The sequence below is a fragment of the Cynocephalus volans genome, chromosome 1 (assembly GCF_027409185.1).
Source record: "Cynocephalus volans isolate mCynVol1 chromosome 1, mCynVol1.pri, whole genome shotgun sequence".
In the NCBI taxonomy this organism is placed as follows: domain Eukaryota; kingdom Metazoa; phylum Chordata; class Mammalia; order Dermoptera; family Cynocephalidae; genus Cynocephalus; species Cynocephalus volans.
Genome location: NC_084460.1, coordinates 5652295 through 5678800, shown reverse-complemented (window position 1 = coordinate 5678800; position 26506 = coordinate 5652295). Strand labels below are relative to the sequence as shown.

The window sequence follows — 26506 nt, the reverse complement described above, 5'->3', positions numbered from 1 at the left end:
AGAAAATCTGGCACCTTTAGTATCCTTGCTGGTCCTATTGCTATTGAAAAAAGAGGTAAAGAGGGACATCATATACCAATACCTCCATGTAGAACATTACGTACTACTCGGGTTTCCAATCAAAGAAAAACAAGTACTTGATATCAGAACTCTCATTAACCATGCACCAACTTCAAATGCATACTTCATTGTGGAATAATAGGTAAGGATTTCAGTATACAACTTTTAAGTCATTTTGAAACTGGCTACTTTCACCTTAGAAGAGGCCAACAAACCTATGGGACATATTTTTGGTTTTTTAAGGGTTTTGGTTTAATACATCTGAAAAGAATGCATATACAAAGAATTAAGATGAGAAAGCACTGGTTCAACACTAATGAATCTACAAGAATTAGGATTTGGGGAAGATGGAAAAGACTAAACATTTTTTAAGATTGAAAATTGCAATCAAAATAAGCTAATAAAATTTCTGTTTTCACTTACGAAGGGTTTTCATAGGACTCCATGATTTTTGCAGTCTGTTCTCTACCAATGAATAATCCAATTACAGAACTGGAAAGTGATGCCACTAGGCTTAAACTACAACAACCCAACAACTGTGTTCCAACTAATACAAAGTGATACCACTGGCCCTTGGAATTTGAAAATTGACCTTAATTTTTAAAAACCTCAAAAGTCCGTGGCAGATAGTAAATTAATCTGTAAGAGGGTTAACAATCTCTACTTCATAAGTGGTTGTGAGGACTGAATAAGCTAATAGAGGCAAAGCACAAAGCATTAATTTAAATCACACCCTATGAGGCTGGTGGCAGAGCAGAATCACTAATGAGAAAGCCTAGTCAAACATCAAGTAACTATACCTCAAATAGTAGTAATAACATTTGAAGATCCAGAAGCCTCTGAATGTAACAAACATTAATGACAAGTAGGTATTAAAAAGCCAGCTTAATGTCATAATATCCTAAATTTCTGCATTTCCCTCTGCCATTTTTTATTTGGAAGAGAGGAAGTAACCACAGTATAAGCAAGAATTAATCAGCAAAGTATAAATATAATTTTTAAAATAGATGGCTGAAGCCCTAGCTCATGATCATATAATGAACTGGAAAAATTTAAACATAATAAAATCTACATAAGCAATACTAAGTCTTCTCTCATTAAGTAAAGAAGAAATGAATCCAATACATAATAAACGATTTTGAAATATATGTTGGTTTCAATTCTTTTCATTACCAAATGAAAATCATCCAATACTTTGTTAAAGGTCTCCAGGAATGGTAACCTCCTACAAGGGATTCTTCAAATGTTTAATATTCCTTATTAGGCTGAATCTGTCAAAAGACATTATCCACAAACAAGGGTGGTATGTACTGGTTTGCTCCAAGTAACTATTATTAATTCAACTTTGATTAATCCAGTTTAAATAATTCCTGTTCATTTAGCTTTTCAACATACAATCCATTTTCTAATTTTTGTTCATTTCCTGGGGTCTTTACTGGAGTCTTCCAAGTTATTTATAGCCTATCTAGAATAAGAAACTCAGAAATAAATACAGTATTCCTAAAATATTAAAAATAATTACTCTTTATAATCATTAATATTTGATGTGTGATGCAACGTATACATGTAAAACACGTGACAAACATACTACTTAGGCACCTGAGAGCATTCCTATAATAAAGTTTCTCCTAAATTTCTGAATTTTTGTTCATTAAACTTTTATTGGGCTGAGCCCGTGGCGCACTCGGTAGCGTGCTGCGCTAGCAGCGTGGCGATGCTCCCGCCGCGGGTTCGGATCCTATATAGGAATGACCGGTGCACTTCCTGGCTGAGCGCCGGTCACGACAAAAAAAAAAAAAAAAAAAAAAAAACTTTTATTAACTGTAATGAGTTAGCTTTTCTATTCTAAATAAGGTCTGGCCAGCTAGCTCACTTGGTTAGAATGTGGTGCTGGTAACACCAAGGTCAAAGGTTTGGATCCCCTTACTGGCCAGCTGCCAAAAAGAAAAAAAAAAAAATCAACTTATTTTAAATAACAATTAGCTACATGATCTGTATTCTATTATCTACTGAAGATGCTCATTTTACAGAGATTATCCCAAGAAATCTGTCATTGCTGGATTTCAAGGTGTTGGGTTTTGGGGTTTTTTTTTTTAACCTATTTTCAAATTAGCCAAGGGTCACTTTTTATTTTACCTAATTCTATTTTTCAAAATACATAACTTAATATAAAATAACAATAATAACTTCTGAAACTATGCTAGTCCCAATATCAATTCCATGGGGTACTACTCAAAATATGCAGCAAATCTTCAAATCACTACCCTTTTATTACTTATTTACAACAGTAGCTTGGCATAACAAAACACACTTAATCATGTTTCCCAAACCTGTCCAATCAACAATTATCTGAGGATCTTTTTAAAAATACAAATTCCTTAACATAATTGTGTTAAGTGAAATAAGCCAAAGAAACAGAAATACCGCCATGTTCTCAGTTATAACTGGTTGCTAAGAAGGAAGGGAGGGAGGGAGAGAAGGAAGGAATGAAGGAAAGAAAGAAAAGACCACGACAATACACTGAACTTTCAGAAGGAGATAATAAACCTAAGGATACCAGAGATGGGGGGGAGGGAGGGAGGGGGCCTTGGGAAGTGATACGTCGTTGGGCAAAGGGCACAAAGAAAACTTACAATTTGTAAGAATGAATATGTAAAAAACCATGAATAGCAATGACATTGTATATTATTGAATATAATTATTATTCTGAAGTGAGCATCACATATTGCACATGGGTGTTGATGTTCAACTCTGTACCCCACAGATATGTACAATCAATTTTGTTACAATGAAAAACAAATAAATAAATAAGAATGAATATGCTAATAATAAATTTTAAAAAAAATTTTTAAACATAAAAATAAAAATACGAATTCCTGGATCTCACCCTCAGAAATTCTGATCCATTTAGGTTTCTGTTTTTGTTTTTTTCTTTTTAGGGAGGGATGGGGGAAGGCAAGAATCTGTTTTTAAAACTGTTCAGGTGATTCTGATGATGAGTCAAGGTTTGTCAATCACTACGAAACTTTATTCAAAATAAAGTAAATAAACTTTTCTAATTAGTTGAAATGTACTTGTGAAGGTGAAGACATGCAAGTCAATTTTTTGACTTATGTAAAGATGTAAAAATAAACACCTATTCATATATACTGATAAGAATCAAAAAAATAATCTAAAAGTTGATTAATATATTTAATGTAGTCATAATTACGTTTTTAAATAAAGTAAAATACTTAAAAGTTATGAAGTTTTTAAAAGGAGACTACTTAATGTCTAGCTCTCTTACATACATTATACATACTTTTCTCCCTAAAATTCTCACTAAAGCTCTGCATAACCTTTGCTGATTGGCTTACTAGCCCTTGACATAGCAAAAGCAAAACAAGATACTCCTCTGTTCCAAGCAGAGCTGGTGGCATCTGACAAATGGCCCCCTTAAAAGTCTATATCTATAGGGGCTGGCCAGGTAGCTCGGTTGGTTAGACCATGGTGCTGATAACCCCAAGGTCCAGTGTTCAATCCCTATACCTGACACACACACACACACACACACACACACACACACACACACACACACACACACACACACACACACACACTCTCTCTCTCTCTCTCTCTCTCTCTCTCTCTCTCTCTCTCTCTCTCTCTCTCTCTCTCTCTGTTCACTGGAGAGGATTGAACTACAAAACTACTCTTACAGTTTGAAAATATCATAGCTAATGATTATTTACACTTGAAGTTTTAGCTGAGCTAAACCATCTCCCCATTCCAGGTAACTGAAATGTGTTTTTTCCCCCTAGCTGAATAATGAGACGTTTCAGGTTTACACATGACTTGCCAAAATACACACACACACACACACACACACACACACACACACACACACACACACACACACACACACACACACACACAACCGCCTCTGTTCACTGGAGAGGACTGAACTACAAAACTATTCTTACAGTTTGAAAAATATCATAGCTAATGATTATTTACACTTGAAGTTTTAGCTGAGCTAAACCGTTTCCCCATTCCAGGTAACTGAAATGTGTTTTTTTCCCCCTAGCTGAATAATGAGACATTTCAGGTTTACACATGACTTGCCAAAATAAAACACATGATTTGCCAAAATAAAGTACTAACAACCTACTGTAATCTAAGCAATATGTTGAGTGCCTTTACCAAAGGTTACATCCAAAGGTTAAATGGGAACACTGACCTTTGTTTTTCTTTCAACAATCATCTACTATTATTAAGAGATGTATCTTAATTGTTTGCTCCCACAAAAACATGTCATGATATCTAATATCTAACAGCACCTAAGAGGCGCTCAATCAAAATTTGTTGAATGCATAAATGAATGAATGAATACTAGGAGGAGGGAGAAGAGGGAGTGAGTTGGTAAAACTTCCAGGTTTTTAGAAGGAACTCTTCTGGGGAGGAGCTCTGGGAGAAGATTATGAGATCTTACAGAAAACGCATAGGAGACAAGATCATCAAACCAGAGTAAGGATATTAAATTAAACATGGTCCAGTTTTCATTTATATGCCACAGACAGTTTTGACAAGTTCTATGTCTTTAACAATCTCCTTACACCCTCTGAGCTCTACTGAGATAGACTATGATTCAAAATGAACTTCAAGGTCTAAAAGGATGCTCTGTCCTAAAAGGATATGCACAAAGAAGATATAATAGGGCATTTAAAAAAAACATTTATTTGTACATATTTGTGGGGTACAGTGTGTTGTTTCAATACATGCTCAATGATTAATTTAGGACGGATAGCATAGTTTTGTATCCATTAGTCCATAACAGGGCATTTTAAAAGAATTTCTATATTTGTGTGACAGTTTACAGATCACAAAGAATTTTCACATCATTCATCTTGTAATCCCTTCAAAAACTTGGGACTTGACTTGACCAAAGTCATAAAAGTTCAAGAGACATTTTGGTATAATGAGAAGTTCTCTGCATCTGGTATCAAAGTGAGTCCAAATACATGTTCTACTGCCAATAAATTCTAATGACCTTGGACTGTCACTTAACTTTCCTAAACTAGGCTCTCTAGTAAAGGCTGTCTCTTAAACCTCAGAATGCACTCAAATAAGCAGTAGTAAAACTAAGACTCAAATCTAGGCCTTACTTGTGGATACAACCATTTTTATACTTCCCAGGAAAATTCCTCAAAGAGGAGTCTATAGTCACTGCCTCCATCCCCCCACCTCATATTCTCATCCTGTTCTCTCACCTTGTACTTCTCTATAATCTTGCTTTCATTTCCACTGAGACCACACTTGACAAGGTAACTTATGAATTTCTTATTACCAAATCTAGCAGACACATGTCAATTACTCTAAATATTTATCTCTAGCCCTAATCTCTCACTGAATTCCAGAGTGCTATTACCGATGACCACCAAGTACAAAATCTCTATATAGATGTCTAATTGTCATATCAAACTTAACAAAATAGAACTCATGATTATCCCACCAAACGTTTGCTGCTCTCCCCTCCAGTCTTATCCATTTCAGTAAATTGTACTACCAATGCTCTAATTGCTCATGTCCTAGTATATGATTTGGTCATAATGCAGTCGGCAAGTTCTGTTGATTCAGTCTTCAAAACGCAGCTCAAATCTACCCAATTTTCTCCACTATTTACTCCCTGGCCCAAGCCACCATCATTTCTCATTCATCCTAATACAACAGCCTACAAAGGTCTCCTAGGTTCCTCCCTTGTTGCCTACCCCTAACCATTACTCTCACAATCCACTCCTTACACAGCAGTCATCTTTTTCAAAAGGCACTCCCCTGCTTAAACCCCTCCAATGGCTTTCTTTTACACCTAGAAACCCCACTCTGGTTTACAAAGCCTTAAACGATTTAGACCCTATCTCTGATGTCATGATGTACCACTCTCCCCCTTGTCCACTACATTCCAGCCACACTGATCTTGTCTGTTCCTCACTCTAAAAACTGAAAGGGCTTGTGTAACCTGGTTCCCCATGCCTGGGATTTTCATCCTCCTAATCTTCTCATGGCTGGCTCCTTCTTGACCTGAAGATCTCAACTTAAAGGTCACCTAATCAAAGAATCCTTCCCAACCATAGAATCTAAAGGAACTCCTCTGTCAGCCCTTAGTACATCATCTTTTAGTGTCTTTCACATCACTTGTCTGTGATATTTTTATTTCTTTTTTTTACTACTGGTCTTTTCCCACTAGACTTAAAGCTCCTGAGAGCACAGACATAGCTGTCTTCTTTACTCCTATACTCCCAGCACCTAAAAAAGCAACTGGCATATGATAGGTGTATCCAGTAAATACTTGTCAAGTAAATGAATAGGAAATGACTACTCATACTTCAAGAATAAGCTCGGGGTAGAAATTTATTTCCCTGACCTCCCCAGACTAATGACACTAACTCCTTTATTTTTCTCATTTGTTTCTGTTATAGTACTTTTCACAATTTATAGCATTTATCTGTTTACAACTTCATAAGGTCAGAGAGCCTACTTTAGAACCCATTTTTGTATCCACAACCCCAAGGATGCTTTGGGACGCAAAGTAGGAGCTCAAAACTTTTGCTGGATGATGATGATGATGATGACAGAAGCAGCTAACATGCACTGAGTGCAAAGAACATTTCCCATGGATTATCTCTTTAATCTTTACAACAATCTTGGGATATAGGTATGTTTATTTTCCCTATTTGGCGGATGACAAAACAGCTACAGAGGTTATAATTAACTTACCTTAGTTCATATAAATAAGTGGCAGAGTCAGGATTCAATCTATTCTACCTGACACTTAAGTCAGTGTTCCTATCCACAGCCCTCTATGTTTGAATAAGCCATAAACTGTTCTCAAATGAATGCATGATAGTACTTAAATGCCAAAACACTGATAGTACATTGTACTTCATACCAATGTTGAAGATATTAAGAAAGTCAAGAAATGGGGAAGAACATACCAAAAGTAGTAAAAAGACTGATTAAAACTGGAGTTATTCCTAAATATTCAGAAAACTTCTGAGTAGGAAAGTGTCAATAAAATGAAACTAATAACTGGAAAAGTTTCCAACATACATGGCCCTTTAAAAAAAAAAGGTACAGTTGATAATTGAGAAGGAGCAACACTTAGATTTTTAAGACAACAATTCTCAAACCTTGGTGTTCATAAAATCGCTATAAGCACAAAGAAACATTTCAAATAAACAAATTTATTTTTTAAGATTGTTTTAAAGATTGTTTTAACGACAGGCAACACTTTGTGTCATTTACACTACTTTTTTTTCCCTAGCATTAAGTAGACCAACGAATAAGTAAAATCATATGGAATCTGTTCTAGCTTATTGCCCTATCCCACAGGCCAACTTTCCTGAGAAGAAACCAGGCCAATCTTAGCATTATGTGAAGCAGAGTTGGGGAAAAAGCCAGTGAAAGACTACCACACTGCCAGTTTCTTACTGTACCCATGGGAAAATACCCAATGAGAATCTTTCTATAAAGATTTCCAAAGTGATAAAAAGATGACAAGTGTTATTTGTGAAATTGCTACTTTGGCCCTTTCCACTGGATATCAGTCCACTGGATATTAGCCATTTTAAACCCTTCAGCAATGTTTGTCAAAATTCATAGAACCATATATCTAAAAAAGGTAAAGTTTACTAAGTGTAAATTACATCAATAAATTTGACTTAAGAAGAGTACAAATACCATAAATATCACAAATTCTTAAAATTCTCAGGAAAAAAACATTTGTATTTGTTTTGTCACATCACCAAAAAGTACAAAGCCAAGTTCTAAAGGTTTAAAAAACAAGGGGTTGGAGAGGGATGCTAAACTTTCTCTGAGATTTTTAACTTTTAGAATTCCTGGTTCAAAAGAATGATATTGAGATCTCAAAAAGTATTTAAAAATTTGTCTTTCAAAAACTTGAAATATCTCAACTGCATTCAGTTCAAAATAACAGTTACTCTATACTATTCCAGTCCAAACACCACTATGAAAGAGAAGCTACATATGTAGTTTAAAACTCTAAGTAAATTTAAAAGGCTACATTTTATCATTCAACATCAAAAACACATCCAATCATCTCATACTTAAAACACATGACCTATAAATAAATTCCCTGAAAAGCAGATGTACAAGTAAAATAATGCTATATCACAATAAGCAAAACTTTTTTAAAAATTTATCTATATTCCATAAGTTGGCTACATTGTTAACTTTTGCTAAAAGAAACTACAGTCACAGTTTCAAGCATGGCAGGATAATAAAATTAAGCATGTGATTTAACAAATATTTATTATATACTTATTCTGTGCCAGGCACTGTTCTAAGGATTGATAACTGTGAAACTTTTCAGAATCAAAATGAAGTCACTATATTAAAAAAACCCTGACAAATAGAGCCACAGAAAGGCCATAAAGGACTTCTCATGCACTTAAGCCTGATAATAAGAACTATCACAAAGGACTCTACAAAGCCACAACCATGCACAGAGGCCATCTCAATCTTAATAAAAAATACTTCTACAAGGATACCTGCCAGCAACTGCCTGTCCAACAGAGGTTGGACTCAACCTTGTTATTGATTCTAGTAGCCAAGGATAATTATCCCCAAACAATTATGTAATCCATCATTTTTCCTTTAAAACCCTTTGTCTTCCTTTACCTCCTTCAATACACACATAGTTTACTATGGCACACAGATTCCCACTGCAATGCCCTATTCCCAAATAAATATCATTTTCTGTTAGAGATCCTCTCTGTTCCTTATTTAGGTTGAACAATCCAGCAAACAAAATACATTCCATTTTACTAAAAATGTGTTTTCCTTATAATATGAATATATAAATCTAACAACAAAACCTATGTGTGTGTGTATAGCCAAATTATTTAGCCCCCAGTGCCTTCAGAGTCAATGGAAATTTAACTAAACCCAAACATCATGTCCTAATCAACATAACCTAAGCAGAGACAATCACTAAAGATGAGGGAATACATTTTAAGGGATAAAAAAGGCAATATTTCTCCTAATCTATGCAGTCTTTTTTGTTTCTACAAACAAAAAAAATGACTCAAAAAAATTTAAAGGACTTTAAACAGCTCAAAAATACAAAGTGAACAACTTCAAGAGAAAAATGCCTCTCTTTCCACACAAATACTTACCAACTTAGAACAGTAAAAAATTCCAATTACGACAAGTTGGCTCATCTCACTTTAAAACTAACTTCATTTCTTACTTTCCAATAACAGAGCTTATGTTTGAGTGTTTGTATCCAAAGTAAAAATATTATCACCTTAACTTTTTTCCCATGCTTAAGGTTTACTTAATGTTTTCTTGCTGAATTTGGTCAGGGATCAATTAAAGCATTTTCTCTACATAGCCTCTATTAAGAAAAAGACTTGTGCCTTCTCCCACTTGGCAGACAAAGAATCAAATGTTTACCACCAATACAATACTACCTAGCTACTACTATACTACTACTACCACAATACGGATTGTGGTAAAAATCACATGCAAATGATCCTAATATGAAAAGGCTGGAGGAAAACTTGCTGAGGCTTTAAACCAAATTAATCTTTAGGAAATAAAGACTTGATAAATACTGAAAATGTAATTCAGGCACAGTACTGTATTTAGCCAACCCAGATGCATCACTACTAAGTACTCAAAGTGTTTTAAAAATTTTTAAAGCAGGGTAATTGTCTAGACTTGAAATTTCACACTCTACATGCAATATAGATATAACTACATGCATATAATATAACTGTAAATGCAATATTTTTTATTCAGTAGCCTTTTAGTCAGGAATGTTAGGAATGTCACATTATAAAGAATCAAAGTTTAAATTCAAATATTAACATCTCTTACATAATGACTAAGAGCAATAATATTATTAATTCTCTCCCATGCCAAATTGAAACAGTTCCAGTCTCTGGTCACATTTATAACTAAAAACATTCTTAATATTTGTCTTTAGTTTTCATAAATCCAAAAGATGACGCAAAAGGCAATAAGCCAACCTTCAATTTCACCCCATTTTTTAATAGACAATGCCTATATGTATCATCAGAACTATACTGCTCTCTCAGACTACCATACAGACACAACGTAAGCTCTCTCATGCAAAATGCAAACAGTCAAGTCTCCAAAGCTGAGACTACAATTTTCCTCACCCCTGAACCACGTTTTGGCACCAACCAACAGAAAATTCTGTATGAGAACACAAACAATCTTCAGGGCAGGCTGAGTAGAAATATTATCAAGGGCACAGCTTAAAGGACAGAAGATAGCTGTACTGGGACCACCTATCAGGATTTGCTGGGAAATGATAAATCATTTGTACATAGAAAGTAAAATAGTTAAGCCAGTAATAGACATGCTTGTAGACCAAAATGTATTCAAATGAAAACAAGATTCCTTTTTTTTTTTGTCTTTTTCGTGACCGGCACTCAGCCAGTGAGTGCACCGGCCATTCCTATATAAGATCCCAACCCGCGGCCGAGTGCGCCATGGGCTCGGCCCAAGATTCCTCTTTTTAATCATACTACTCAAGCACTTTCTACTTTCTTCTATCTAAAAAACATTATATTTAATATAAATATTAAATATTGCTTTACTATTTAAATTTTTTCAGCTCTGCCTTTCTACAACTATATCCTCTCATCTGTTGAAAGGTCTCTATATGTCTCCATTTATATCCATTGTACATTTTTCCATAAAATCCAAGTAATACTTTTTATGTTTCAAAGTTAGAGAAAATAAGGCATATAGTCGTATAATTTTGTAACCCACTAAAATTCAGAGATAATCTTTCCTTATTTTATGCAGTTCTTTTCCCCAGTAAGTTAAATGAGAACAAATTAAATTTACTTTGACTGCTTATTAAAGGATTTCTGCATGTTAAGCAGATCATCAATCGATCGTAACCTACATACTAGCAACAAACTGAAAAAATGAAATTTAAAAAATTCCATTTACTGCGGCACCTAATTACAAATAAATCTAATAAAAGATGTCCAACATTTCTATATCAAAAATGACAAAACAATGCTGAGAGAAATTAAAGAACCCAAATAAAAAGATAATAGCAAAGAACCTAAATAAAAACTCAACACTAAAAAACCTAAATAAAAAGATAATTCAGTATTAAGACAGTAATTCTCCTTCGAATGATCAATATATTCAATACAATCCCAACTTAAATTCTAGCCAGCTTTTTGGTAGAAATTGACACTGATACTAAAATGTATGGAAATGCAAAGTACCTAGAATAACCAAAATTTACTAGAAACGATAGTAATCAAGAAAGTGTAGCACTGGCATAAGCATAGATATCTAAATCAATGCAATAGAACAGAGTCCAGAAAAAGACCCACTTATATATGGACAACTGATTTTTGACAAAGGTGCCAAACTAATCCAATGAGGAAAGGATAAATAGTCTTTTCATCAAATGGTGCTTGAACAACTGGATATCCATATGATGGGAGGGAGGAGAGAACCTGACCTTTTACCTCACATCACACACAAAAGTTAACCTGAAATAGATCACAGACCTAAATGTAATTGTCTAACATTATAGGACTTCCAAAATAAACACAAGCAAAATCTTCATAACCTTGGGGTAGATAAATACTTCTTAGGACACAAAAAGCACTAACCATAAGAAAAAAGTGGTAAACTGGCCTCAACAAAATTGAGAAACATCTGGTCTTCCAAAAGACTCTGTTAAGAAAATGAAAGGCCAGCTACAGAATAAAAGAATACAATCATCCCTCAGTATCCATAGGGGATCAGTTCCAGGACCCCCTGCAGATACCAAAATCCAAGGATGCTCAAATCCCTTACATTAAAGGGCACAGTATTTACATAGAACCTACACACATCCTCCTGTGTACTTCAAATCATCTCTAGATTACTTATAATGCCTAATATAATGTAAATGGTATGTAAACGGTTGTTATACTGTACTATTTTCTTATTTATTTTTATTGTTATATTATTATTTTTACTGTTTTTTTGTTTTCAATTATTTTCAATCTGTGGTTGGCTGAATCCCCAGATGTGGAACTTGCGGATTAGGAGGGCCAACTGTATATTCAAAATATATGTCTGACAAAGTAGTTGTATCCAGACTATATAAGGAACTTCTGCAACTCAATAATAAGAAAAACTTAATTTTTAAAATGGATATAAGAATTGGACAGACACTTACCCTAATTAAAGAATATAGAAATGGCCAATAAGCACATAAAAAAATCCTCAACATCATTAGCTATCAAAAAATACAGATTGAAACTACAATGAAATACCATTTCAAAATGAAAGAATGGTTAAAATTAAAAACACAACATCAAACATTAATAAAAACTACTACATTGGGAGGATAAAATGGTACAAACACCGAAAAACTGTTTAACTTTTTAAGAAACTGCCAAACATACCATCATATAACTCAGCTATTCTGCTCCTAAGTATTTACCCAAGAGAAATAAAAACATAAGTCCACAAAAAGACTTGTACATGAATGTTCATAGCAGCTTTAATCATAATGGCCAAAAGCTGAAAAGTCAAACATCAGGTGAATAAATAAACAAACTGTGGTATAGGAAGAAAATACTGATACACACAGCAACATGGATGAATCTCAAAAACGTTATGCTGAGTGAAAGAAGCCAGATGTTAAAAAATACATACTGCATGATACCATTTATATAAACTTCTAAGAGGCAAAATTAACTTATGATGATCAGTGGTTTCCTTGGGATGGACTGACTGCAAGGAACACGAAGGAACTTTTGGAGATGATAGAAATTCTATACCTTGATTGTGGTGATGGTTATCTGGGTATATACAGAATCAAAATTCATCTAACTGCACACTTAAAATGAGTATATTTTATTGTTTAATTATGAACCTGAATACACCTATTACAAAATCCAGAATCTTATGAAGCAAGCTGTGATAGAATTACCAGGAGAGAAGGACAAAACCACATAGTGGTAAGATTTCAATATATCTCTATCAGAATCTAATAAATTAGACCAAAACTTGGTTAGGATCAGAAGATTTACAAAATAAACTAACTTTATCTAATAGATATCTAGAACTCTGCCTTGTAACAAATAGACATTATGCATTTTTATAGTATATTTACAAAAATTATACAGGACATTTCAAAAGTTTTTTTGCTTTTTTGTTTTAATTTTTATTGAATCATAATTGATTATACATATTTTTGGTATTCAACGTTGAGATATGTTGATCAAATCAATATTACTAGCATATATATTGTTACAAATCATACCTATTCTTTATGCCTCTTGTCCAATCTCTCCCCATCCCCCTCTGCTCCCCCCTCCCCCCTCTAATTACCTTAGATTTCTTCTCTCCTTCTGAAAGAGTAATGGTTTCTCTGTTGATTTGTTGCCTAGATGATCTGTCTAATGCTGAGAGTTGTGTTCAGGTCTCCCAATATTATCGTAGATTAGATGCTTCTTCTGTTATTCTGGAATGGGCCTTGTGGAGAGACATCCTCTTCTTTTCTTTGGTCTCGTCCTTGTGTCCATGCACTCCAGTGGCTTGCAGACCATCTGCGTGGTGGTTGTAGCATCTAGCTGCTTTTGTGGCAGCCATGGTTATCGTGGTGGCTGTGGTGGGCCACCCACATGGAAATGATGTTTTTGGCATGCTCCTTGGCACTGGCAGCATGCGTGGTTGTGGGAGGGGGGTCCAGTCCCTGGCTCCATACTTCAGGTTCCAGGGCGGGCCCTGAGGCGCTGGCAGTGTGCCTGGTTGGCAGGGGGGGTCCAGTCCCCAGCTGCATGCCTCAGGTTCCTGGGTGGGCCCCAAGGCGCTGGCAGCATGCCTGTGCAGGAACTAATTTTTTGTCCTTTGCTTACTTCTAAAGTGAGAGAACTTCCTGTTGGTTCCAGTACTTGAGCTCTGTGGTTGAGCTAAATTGCTGCTTTGCTGCTGCTTCCCCAAGGAAGGCTTTTTGTGCAGCTCAGATTATAATGGCTGACTTATAGGTACTTCCAGCTCTCCAGAGACCTGGTGCAGCTGTTGTTGCGTAGAAACTCTGATCTGGGCCTGAGTCTTTTCATCTAACTGTACCCCATGCAATTCTACATTCCTGACCAGTCTCCTCTGAGTGGTCCTACACTGATTGGGGTGCAGATCAGCTGTCCTTGCTGTGCCCCAGTGTTCCCCTGGTGGGCCCGTATCCCCCACCGCCCATGCTGTAAACACTTCCCAGGGGACAGGCTGTGCACAGGTCCCTTGCGATGACTCACCAGCCTTTGAGTGGCTCCTTTTTTTCAGTTGTTGTCACTCCTTGCTCCTATGTGAGCCCACCAAGGCCCTCTTCTCCCCTGCTACCTTCAAGCAACTCCATCCAAAGGGCACAGCTGAGGTTTTTGCCAGCTCCTGCTCCATGCACACAGCAGCTCCAGCCTTAAAGCAGCCACAGCAGGAAATGGTCAGAGCAGTTCTTTCTCTCATCGTGGCTTCCCACCTTCATGTACTCCATAGGTCTCTCCTCCTCTTCTCCTTAGCTCTAGCAGCCCCAGATTGGCTGTTGTTGCTTTTTTATAGATGAAAATTAGTTGATTTGTGGGAGAGTAATGCTGGGGACCATCTATTCTGCCATTCTGACCGGAAGCCAACATTTCAAAAATTAATCACACACTGTATCACTAAGGAAGTTTTAGCAAATGTCAAAGAGTGAATATGATACAACATATTCTCATTATAATTCGATTAAATGAGAAATCAACAATGAAACCAATTTCTAAAATAATAAATTATATTTCAATAAAGTTGATTTTAATGCTTAAAAAAAACCACTAAAGTTTATTTACATAATCCTTGATTACAGAAAATTCTGGAAAACTACAAGTATAAATGAACTAAACCACAACATTATTTATATTTTGGACAAATAACAGTTGTTTTCCTAGTCTTCCTTCAATGAATATTCCCTAATCTTTTTTCTCTCAAAGTAAACAGACTAATTTACAACCAGTCTGGTTTCTCCAACCAGAGAGAAACCAGAGAAAAACCAGAAAGGTCTCTTGTAACCTACTTCAAAAGCATAATATTACTGCCTATTAACCACAAAAAATGTAAAGGCTATCATGTTCCACATTTAACTTTAAAACTTTGCCTGTTACATAGTTAGTATCATCTCTATTTACAAATAAGAAGACTGAGAGTTAAGAATCACTATATAATTTCCCTAGCGTTACACAAGATACAAAATAGAGAAAGAAGAACTGACCCAGATCAGATCCTCTCCACTATCACAAAGATTAAGTGGCTCCATTCTTCCTAGATCCTGATGTTATCTCTTTGAAGAAGGCAAAGCACTACCTAACACTTCCTGAAGCCAACTCTGAACCAGGTACAGTAATTGACCCTTTCCCATCAACTCATTTAATCTTCCAACAATCCTTATGAAATGGGGTCCCATTTTACAGATAAAGAATCCGAGGCTCAAGGAAATAAGTAATTCATCAAAGTAGAAGACCCAGAATTCGAATCTTTATCTGTCTGTCTCCAAAGTCCATGCTTTTACCACCATGTTACAGGACTTCACTAAAGGCACAAATAATAGGGCATTACTGCCACTGGTCATGGTCAGAGCTAAAAACACAATGTTTTTAAAGGAGAAAAGTCTTTATACAAGTCTTACAGCTATATCACAATAGTCATTCCCATTTCCCAAGGCCTATATAGTAAGTCTGAATAGTTTCTGAAACAAGGATTAGTACACAAAAATGCAAACATACCTAAAGAAACAACAGTCCTGAATATTACAGTCAGGGAAATCTTAAAAAATCTAGAACATGTAAGTTGTCATACTTACACTGAACCAAGATATGTAAAATACACAAAAACGTCCTTTCACAAGTCAGCTGTACTATAAAACCACATAACTCACTGTTCCAACTATTTTAGAAACAAAATCTGTCCAGATAAAATACTTGGCCCATAGAGTCAACCTTTCAGGCAAAATCAAAACCCCATTTTGAAAGTGGTAAAGCACCTTTCTCTCATTACTAAATAACAATCACTCACAGGGCCCTGTCTCATCTCACATAGTACCCTCAAGAACACAAGTTTGTTTTTTTCCATTCTTTATAAAGCTGCAGATGGAGAACCCAAAGAAGTGGCTGGTTACCTTTCTCAATATTACAAGTCAGAAATCTAAAAATAAAATTTGTGTCTACAACCTTTCTCAATACTGCTCAATTCCACTAAGACCACCAATATAAAAGAAAGAAAAGGAGTAGAAAGAAAAAAGAAAAACCTAGATATAATAACAATATGCAGGCCTCAGCAACAACTCTTCTCAGACTACACTTAATTAAACCCTCTTAAGTGAAAAGAAAAATAGTTTTCATTCTTAAACTAAGTGCTTTCTTTCAAACATCTCAGAAAGTTGACTCAAAATTATTTACATAATTCCCCTAAAATCTACATTAAAAGCCTCAAACTTCAGAATAGATATATGTAATAATAGCAACTAGATGACTAAATACATATAAATATCCTCAAGTTTTAGAGAAATATATCAACTGACCACCTGCTCATCTAGTTTCCAAGGTCTGTGGATATTAACCAGCAATGCAAAACCAGCAAATCTGTTTCCTCATTAAAGTACAAGTATATCCACAAACTTTGCAATCCAACTTCTATTAAAAAAGTGGTTAAGAGAAATGACATTTGGGTGACAGCTACAAAAAACAAGCTCTATCTATCTACTCTTCTACATTCTATTTCTGGATCAAGTAAAACACCAATCACATTACTCTGGCCCAGAGGTCACAAACTTGATTGAACACGTGAAGCAGCTTGGTGAAAGACAAAAGGGCTATAACTGTGCTGAACGAGAAACTATGCTTCACCTAAAAGAATTACAATTTAAAATTTTAAAACACTTTGTTAACAGTGCTGTGGTAATTGGGTAGGCATATAAAAATTAAATTAGATCTCTGCCTCACATCATATACCAAAGAAAAAAAAATATTTTTCATGGGCCGAGCCCATGGCGCACTCGGGAGAGTGCGGTGCTGGGAGCGCGGCAACGCTCCCGCCGCGGGTTCGGATCCTATATAGGAATGGCCGGTGCACTCACTGGCTGAGTGCCGGTCATGAAAAAGACAAAAAAAAAAAAAAAAAAAAAAAAATTTTTTTTTCAGGTGGTAGAATCAAGACCTAAATATAAAAAAACAAATCTCTAAAACTTTTAGGAAAAAAATACGGAAGAATCCTAATGACCTTGGAGTATGAAATAGATTTCTGGAATAAAACACAAAGTACACAAACCAATCAGGAAAACAGTGACAGATTTGATAATCACTTCTATTCAAGAAGACAAACCACATAAAAAGTTAACTGACAAAGCCACACAGACTAGGAGAAAATACTTCCAATTTACTAAACACGTATAATTCAGGCTATGTAGTAAACTACTCATACCAATTTAGAAGGACAATACAATGGCTTTGGGAGAAAAAGAACAGTCAATTCATGAAATGGAAACCTGAAGAGTTATCCAACATTTGAAAACATGCTCATATCATAATTAATAAAAAATAAAAACTAAGATAATGTGATCCCATTTCACACCCACCTGATTTGCAAACATGTAAAAATCTGACAATGCCATAAATCATAAGGATTCGGAGACATCAATTTCTCATATTCTGGTGCTAAAATATGCAAAGAGATAGAATTTTGGAGTGCAAGTAAACACTATCCAATACAGTTAAAAATTCTCATAACCTACAAAACCTTCAGCCCAATAATTGCACTTCTGGAGGACTTCATTTCAAACTTACTAATCACATACATACACACAGAAATAAAAATTTCACAAAACATTGTACCCTTAGTGCCTGCAATACAATCTGATACTTTTCTATTCTATTTTAGTACCTAAAGTGATTTCAACACCCATGGATGGGTCACAACATGCAGTTTAAAAAATTCCCAGAGATCTTAAATACAGGCACAAGGATTCCTAATCAGGAATGTTCAATGTAGCATTGTTTTTAATACAAGAAAAATTGAAAACAATCTAAATGCCTATCAACATGAGAAAAAGTAAATTTAAGCTGGCTGTATTCATATCATAGGATAACATAATTATACAGCAGATAAAAGTGATGACTATAGTTACTAGGTTGAACCATATGAAATTGCTATTTTAGTAGTCAAAAACGGTAAAATATCAGCAGTTTCAGATGAATCTAAAAAATCTTGTTTCATGAAAGACAGGTTACAGAATAGATAGAATACCAGTTACATAAAGTTTGAAAGTATGTAAAATACAATTTGTTTACGAATGAATACCTATGTGGTAATTATATAAAAGCATGCATTAGGAATGAGCAACACCAAATTCTGGATTATGGTTACTTCTGGGAAGAAAGTGAAAGGCAACTCAAGAAGGCGCTTCAACTGTATGTGAAATTTTTCTTCTTAAAAAAAAAAAAGGGAAATATAGGAACATGCTAAGATTTGATATTGCTGCATGGTGGGATATATGAATGTTCATTACACTGGTCTCTGCAGAATCCTGTATATTTGAAATATTTTAAGAAAAAAAAAAGTGTTAGCCAAATAAAACATACATCCACAACGCAAATTCAAATGAACATTCAAAAGTTCTTTCTCTGTCTTGAAACATAAATGCTTAGCTTTCACCCTTTCCCAACTAGGGCCTCTAATCAAAACAAAAATAAAACAGAAAAACAGCTTTTATGTAATTCCCAACATAAATAGTTTCTTAAAAGAGATTTACACCTGAAAAATACGTCTTGTTCCACCTTCTAGTTTAGTGCTCCTTCTAGTTTACTATATTTCCATTTTTACCTTTGCTGCCAAACAAAATCAAGCCCTATCTTTATTCTTAGTCATTGAATTATGCTGCCTCTTGCAAACAGAATATATGCTTTGTCCTTTTCATGATTTCTCCTTTTTACATGTTTCTTATACTTCTGGACTTTTAAGTTACCAGAAATTCTTTCTGGAATGAAATAGTATAAAAATTTCAAAAATGAAAATTCTTGGGTCCCACTCCAGACCTACCAAATCAGAAACTTTGAGAGTTGGTCCCAGCTATCTCCTTTAACAAGCTCTCAAGGTGATTCTGATGCATGTGGAAGGTTTAGAACCATTGACATTTGATATTAAGATTTTTTCTTTACATAAATAGAAAATGGCATTACCATTCTCCATCACAATATCAAAAAAAAAAAAAAGCCACTGGATAAGTTTTTCAAAATGCATTATATGACATATTTTCCTTTTCTGGCTGATTTATAGTTGATTGTTTTTACAGTATTAAATAAGTTATTAAATCTAAATAAATAAATAGATAAATTTCAAGAAAATAAAAAGTAATCCTTCTGTTCCATTCTGCTAAAAAGTTTTTACAACATATTATTCCCCACCATCACCACTTCTTCCCCGACCAAAGGAATCGTTGTACAAATACGACTATGTATATATGTTCACTAAACTCTCAGGACATACAGAATTAAAATGAATATGTTGCCAATGAAAAATGATTAGCTATTATACTAATAATCACATCCAAAAGAAAAGGCCTAGATGGCCAAAAATGTAATAAGCTAATTAATTTTGCCTCTTCAAGACCATAAGCTTTGTTTTCTAGCGTATGGATATTGTGGAAAATATACAAGCCCACTAAGAATGTATAACACTGTAAGCCAGCTATAAAGAAAATTCTATTTTCCTGTAGCCTTCCATTAAAAACTTTGTCTTTTCCCACAGGTATTTTTCTCATGCCTAAAGATAATCTAGCAGTTCCCAGAATTTAGCTTTTTTCCTTCTGTCTTGATACTTCTAATGTCTAATTAAGCCAAGCTATAATATCATTAGCCAATATACATCCCCTTCTACCACATGGTATATACTCCAGTCCAGAAAATTCAAAACCATGGGTAATGTGAAACAAATCCTCTATTAATTGCTCAACTTCCAACTTCTGAATATCAAATGTACTTATAAAATAGGTTAATCATTCCTAACAAACAGGTCCTACCATATCAATCAGTCTTATTAATCTCATTTTAGAGCTAAAAGATGACAAAGAACATACACCAAGATGACAATTTTATACTGAAGTTTTTCAAGTTTATATTTCACAAATACTTTGAAAAGGTTATTTTTAATAAAGTTAAAGCATTTCACTCAGCAGTAAGCCCAAAAGAACATGAACCAATTTAGGTTGTAAAAAGACCATGTACTCACCACCTGCTATATACCAGGACTGCTAGTAGATACAAAGAAAGCTATATGTTCCTCACTCTCAAGAAATATATAGTCTTATTAGGCAGTCACCCAGGTTCTTTTTGATCAGGAGTGACAAAATCATATGCTTTCAAGGTCCAAGTAAAGAACCTAAATAGGTGGAGCAGCTCCATCTAAGGGAATATTAAGAATTACAGAATGTGTGCCCCACTTAAAGTAATTATAAATCAACCATAAGAGAATGCTATCAAAACAAAACACATCCTGGGCCCGGCCCGTGGCTCACTCAGGAGGAGTGCGGTGCTGATAGTGCCGAGGCCGCGGGTTTGGATCCTATATAGGGATGGCCAGTGCGCTCACTGGCTGAGCGTCCTGTGGACGACACCGAGCAAAGGGTTGCGATCCCCTTACCGGTCCAAAAAATAAATAAATAAAAATAAAACACATCCCCCAGTTAGAAAGCTAGAATATACTGCAAATGTTTAACCACCTAAGCAAAGATTTTTTAAAACATTCTTTGGGGCGGGGGGGGGGGGGGCAGGGGAAGCAGCTGGCTAGTAAGAGGATCCAAATCTGTGATCTTGGTGTTACAAGGATGTGTTCTAACTAAACTGGCCAGCTCTTATGATTAAAAAAATAAAAACTGGCAATGGCATGGAGAAGCTAGATCTCACCCACATTTCTGGTGAGTTTACATTGCTGCCACCTTTCTGGATGGCAGTCTGATAATATAAATCAAAATGAAATACACGTATTTCCTTCAACCCAGTAACCTGACTAATTAAAAAATTACCTTAATGAGGAATCAGCATACAAAAATTGTATATAAAATGCATATGGATGATATACATTTAAACAATATAAATATCCAGCGATAGCAACACTATTAAATTATAACACATTCATTCAAAAAAATGCTAAAGAACTACTAAAAAGAACAGAGTAGATGCAGGTTTATTGACATGGAAAACTATCCACAAATATTAATTTTTACAAACACACTACTATGAGCCAAGATGGTGCCACCTGCCAAGCTCCCAAGTGCCATTTCTGGTCACATTCAAGAAGTACTATTCCATGCCACAGCAAAGATGGGTTGGCAAATGGCAGTGTGGGTTTTCTGAGAACTGTCTGCAGCCAACATGTCCAGCAAAAACAAAAACTAGCTACCCAGCAACCTGCAGCCATTACAGAAGCTAATAAAACAGACCCAATGGCCCACACTGAAGAGTTTCTCCAATATTCGCTACAAATTTATGTGGATATTTTCAAATTACAACCAAATAAACCCAGCAAAGAATTGGCGGAGCTGATGATATTTATGGCAGATTGGTCACTCCTACCTAGAACATCTAAATAACTTTCCTCAAGAGCTAAAAGATCTGTTTTCTTACAATTACACTGTCTTGAATCTACATCTTCTAACATTTTGCAAAGCTTTGATCTTGCTGAGAAATAAGAATTACATCAATCCACCAAGTTGCTAGAACTCTTCTTTGAACTTCCATGTTGCCCTAAAAAGTTTCTGAGATTTTATATACGCATATTGTGACTGATACCAAGAATATAAGTGCAAAACACAAGAATAAAGTAAATACAGTATTGCAGAATTGCACATACACCAAGTTAAGAGACAGCAATACAACTGCTGCCAAGATATCATAGGCTGTGATGACTGAACTCTACAGAAGAAACATCATCTGGATGTACGGAATGATGACAAAACTGTAAATGTTATCACAACTGCACATTTCTCTAAGGTCACCAAGATATCGGTTGCTGCTTTGACATTCTTCCTAGGGGAAGATGAAAAGAAACAAATAGGACAGCAACTATGAATGTGAGGATAAAGGGTCAACAGCAAGAGACCTACTACAGGAGTATGTCACATGGAAGAGAGCATCCAAACACAAGAAATGGTTGAAAAGTTTATGAAAGTGCCCAAGAAACAAAAGAAAAAAAAACAAAGGTGTTTTTTCAGGTATTTACTTGATTCACGATCCCCAAGGTCTTGCACAAAAACTACTAAAGCAGCTAGAGAGCTCTAAAGAGAGGTTTGAAGTGTTGATGTTCGTGAACCTTGTTTCCAGATTGTTGGGAATTCATGTTTCTGCAGCTGCACCAGAGAAAAGTAACATCTTCCTGTTTACTGCACAAGCATCTCATCACCTGGTACTCCCAGAAATCACTCAGTCATTGCTCATGATTGTGGCCAACTATTTTGTTATGGACAAAAACTCTGGAGAAGTCCTGACAGCAGGAGTCAATACTATAAAAGAGGTAACAGCACAATGTACTCTAGCCATGACTAAAGAACTTCCTTAAGACCTGGCGCAATATAAAACACACAAAGAATGTGATGATACCTGCAAGAACTCTGATTCAGTTCTTCTGACTCCTCAGATGTTGCACAAGAAATTCTAGTGTAGGCCTACAGAGGTCTCAATAAATTCAAGAGTGCATGAATATGGAGAATTAGATGCTAAAGATTACATTCTAGGAACATAAACTTTGAAAGTTGGGAAAGAGGAAGAGAATACTGAAAACAGTAAAGATGGACAGGGAAGCGCATCTCAGTGAGGAGGAGGATGCTGATGGTGAATGGGGTTCATGAGCACCACACAATGAAGAACAGCAAGAAATCTCAAGAAGCTGAACAGCATGCCCATGGAGGTGCCAAAGATGCAAGAAGAATTTCAGAAAATCTGCACAGCGCAATTAAGAAAAAAATTCAGTGCTGCCCCCAGAAAAAGTCCAAAAAAGGAAATATATTGAAACAGACAGTGATGAGGAGTGAGTTACCTTTTGGAACATCGATGGCCTTCATTAAAAAGCCAATATCTGTCAAGGAGACAAGACTAGCAACTGCAATGGCTGGAAAGACAAGCCAAAAGAATTTATGAGGGAGAAAACCAAAGTGAATCAATTTTCCAGATCCAGAAATAAAGAGAAGAAAAACAGACGGACTTCAGTATAGCCAGAATGTCCAGTCAAAAAATAAGCATTCCTTCAGAGAAGAGCAGCTGGCACTATGAGACACACTTTTTAAAAAGAGAAAAAGAAAAAAGTAAAAGTAACTTCCAAGTAAGTTTTCCACTCCAAGGAGAACGTTAAATTTGTGTCCTTAATCTGAAAATTAATAAATCAAGAATGTTTATATTAAAAAGTCCAGAAGCACTATATTTTGAAAATCACCCAAAAAAGCACACTGCTGAACAACTATCAGTTTGATCCCTTTTTAAAAAACTCTGCAACACAAAGAATGAGTCCTAGTATAAACTATGGACTAATTAATAACAACATATTGATACTGGTTCATCGATTGTAATAAATGTGCCACATTAATGCAAGATGTAAGTAACAGGGGAAATGGGGGAGGGGAGAGGATATGGGAACTTTCTGTACTATCAGCTCAAATTTCTGTAAATCCAAAATTGCTCTAAAAAATAAAGTCTTCATTTTAAAAAAAATTCTGCATATGTACATAGATTTACAAATAAATATTTGTTTATGCAGACAAAGAGAGCTGGAAAGATCTATATCAAACTGTCATCTGTGGTTATCTACAAAGAATGAAACAGGAAGGAAGAGCATAGGAGAAATTTTTATATTATATACCTCTAGACTGTCTAAACTTTCTACACTGAGCAATACTATAAGGAGAGGCTATGTAGCATATTGTTAAGAGCTTGGGTTCTGAAACCAGACTGCATAAATTCAAATCCCAGATCTACCACTTACTCGCTGATAAACTTCAGTGGTTACTTAATCACTCCATGCCTGTTTCCTCACCTGTAAAATAGGGATGTTATAGTATGTAGTCACAGAGCTGCAACAGGGATTAAATGATTTAATACATGTAAAGTAGTGCAAAACTAGTACCTAGTCAGTCCTAAATAAATGTTAACCATTATCATCATCAACAAGCATCTATTACTCCTGAATTTTCTTTTTAATCTTGACTGATAAGACAAATCAGGAAAACCTAGTTCATCAAGCTTCTTTCTAATGAAATATTCAATGCAGTAAATATAAAAGCATTCAAAAGCCAAATAAAAATAATCTGACATACTTTTTTTAAGAAAGCAGATGACAAACCAACATTTAACAAAATTTATACAAAAATAATCACCAACAGATTCTATAAGGATAATCTCTCACACAAACACACACACACAAACCCTGAGTGGTGTAATTCTGGACAATTTTTACTTTCTCCTTTATACTTTTCTGACCAATTTTAATTTTCTACATTGAACATGCATCATTTTTAATAAAGTAGAGATCATCAAGCTTTTTCTATTAAGGACCAGATAGCAAATACTTTAGGCTTTGCAGGCCATACGGGTCTCTGTCACAACTACTCAACTCTGCCATTGTACAGCAAAAGCAACCACAGACAATATCTAAACAACCACATGTAGCTATGTTCCAATAAAAACTTTATTTACGAAAACAGGCAGCTGGTAGGACTTGGCTGTAAAGTTTGCCAACCTCTGAAATAAAAAATAAAACAATATTATTCTCATTTTGGAAAACAAAATGTGATTTATACTAAAGAAAGTGCACAGTTAAATTGACACTACTGATAGAAAAACTCCATTCAGTGATAAATTCATACAATGAGCCTAGGTAGAGAAAAACACAAACTTTTTTTTAGGCTTTGGAAATCCTATGTCATCCTTAGCGCCTAGTAAAAAGACGAAATCTGTACTAAGTAGCCCAAAGTCTAGATGGGAACATATATTGATTGGTAGGCAATTACAAATAGAAGCTAAAAGAAATAACGACTTTCACACTTAAAATTAATTTAATTTTTTTAAAATTTCATAATTCATCACCAAGCAGCTGCCACCAAGTGTGGAAATCTCAACTACTAATAATCATTTGTTACAGATCATCACAATCAGTGCTCTGACAACAGACTTGTAAGACAGACTGAAAACATCTAGGAATTACCTTCAAACAGTGTAAGAAGAGTCAGAGAGTGGTGAGAGGAGACATAAAGGTGGTTCTGGTAAGAAGACACTTCAAACTTTAGAACTGACAGCTTTATAAACTCACCCCCCAAAATAAAGTGCTGGGTTGAAGGAATTCAACCAAGGTCAAAAGCCAGGAGGAGGAAAAAAGTATCTATCAGTTTCCATCCAGTCCAACTGTCTCACTCCCCCAAAACTGATTCCTTACGCTGTTATCAGCAATCTCAAAAGAAGTTAACAGTGACAGACGAAAAGCCAAACTGTGCTTGGAAGAACAGGACCCCAAGGACTGTCCCAGAATAGGGTGCCTGAAGCGCCGCCTCAGAAAAGGTGAGGAAAATCTTTCTACCCCAGTCACTGCAGAAGTAGTGCGCAGCAGAACCCACCCGAAGCCTGCCGCCAGAGGAGCTCCTGAAGTGATGAGAGACGGAAACGAAGAAACGGCGGGCAGATGCTCCCGTGGGCAGCTAGGACGGGCAACTGCACCCAAAGGTGAAGAGGGCTGAAAGGGCCGGGGGTCGTGACCCTCCGCCAGGAGGGGCGAAGGGGGTGGTGGGCGCCGAGCTCCGGTGACAGCGGCTGCAGGAGAGCGGAGCCAGGCCCCTCACGGCCGCCCCTCGGGGCGCCGCACACTGGGCCGGGCAGCAGGTCAGAGTTAGACGGCCAAGTAGGGGGCTGTGACGAGCGCGCGCACTCCGGCCCGCTCCGGGCACATCGCCCCCTCAGCCCTCCCCTCCTCCCTACCGCGGGCTCTCCCTCAGCTCCCGGGAGACGGCGCTCACACCCTGAAGACCCTCACCGGAACTTGTCGCCGCCTCGCCGCACGTCTCGGACTCCTCGGGAACCACGCTGAGGGGAGGGGAAAGAGGGGGGAAACGGAGGAGGGAGGGGGCCCAACACTCCGGAGCTGCCGCCACCACCGCCGCTGCCGCCGCCGCGATACTGCGTCTGGAATCGGGCTCGCGCCGCCGCTGCGTCTCCCCGCCCCCGCGACCGCACGTCGCCGTGACGCGCATCACACGAGGCGGTTTGAGCCAATAAAACCACATTCCGTGCGCAGCCGCACTGGTCCAAACCGGAAGCTGCACTTCCGACCGCCTCTAGAACCTGATGCATCTTGGGAGTTGTGGTTTGGCCGGGAACTCAACGAAAACTACTCTGGGGGTCAA

The 26506-nt window shown here is 36.3% G+C and overlaps 1 protein-coding gene and 1 pseudogene across 1 annotated transcript in view; one reads left to right on the top strand and one right to left on the bottom strand.

The window, feature by feature from the left end:
* ADIPOR2 (adiponectin receptor 2) overlaps positions 1-26297 on the bottom strand; it is a 91388-nt gene extending 65091 nt beyond the window's left edge. The window contains exon 1 of the mRNA XM_063114007.1: positions 26137-26297. The gene's annotated coding sequence lies outside the window, so the exon portion shown is untranslated. The remainder of the gene's footprint in view (positions 1-26136) is intronic.
* On the top strand, positions 21501-23429 carry LOC134363868 (protein SDA1 homolog; annotated as a pseudogene).
* Positions 26298-26506: the final 209 nt, after the last annotated feature.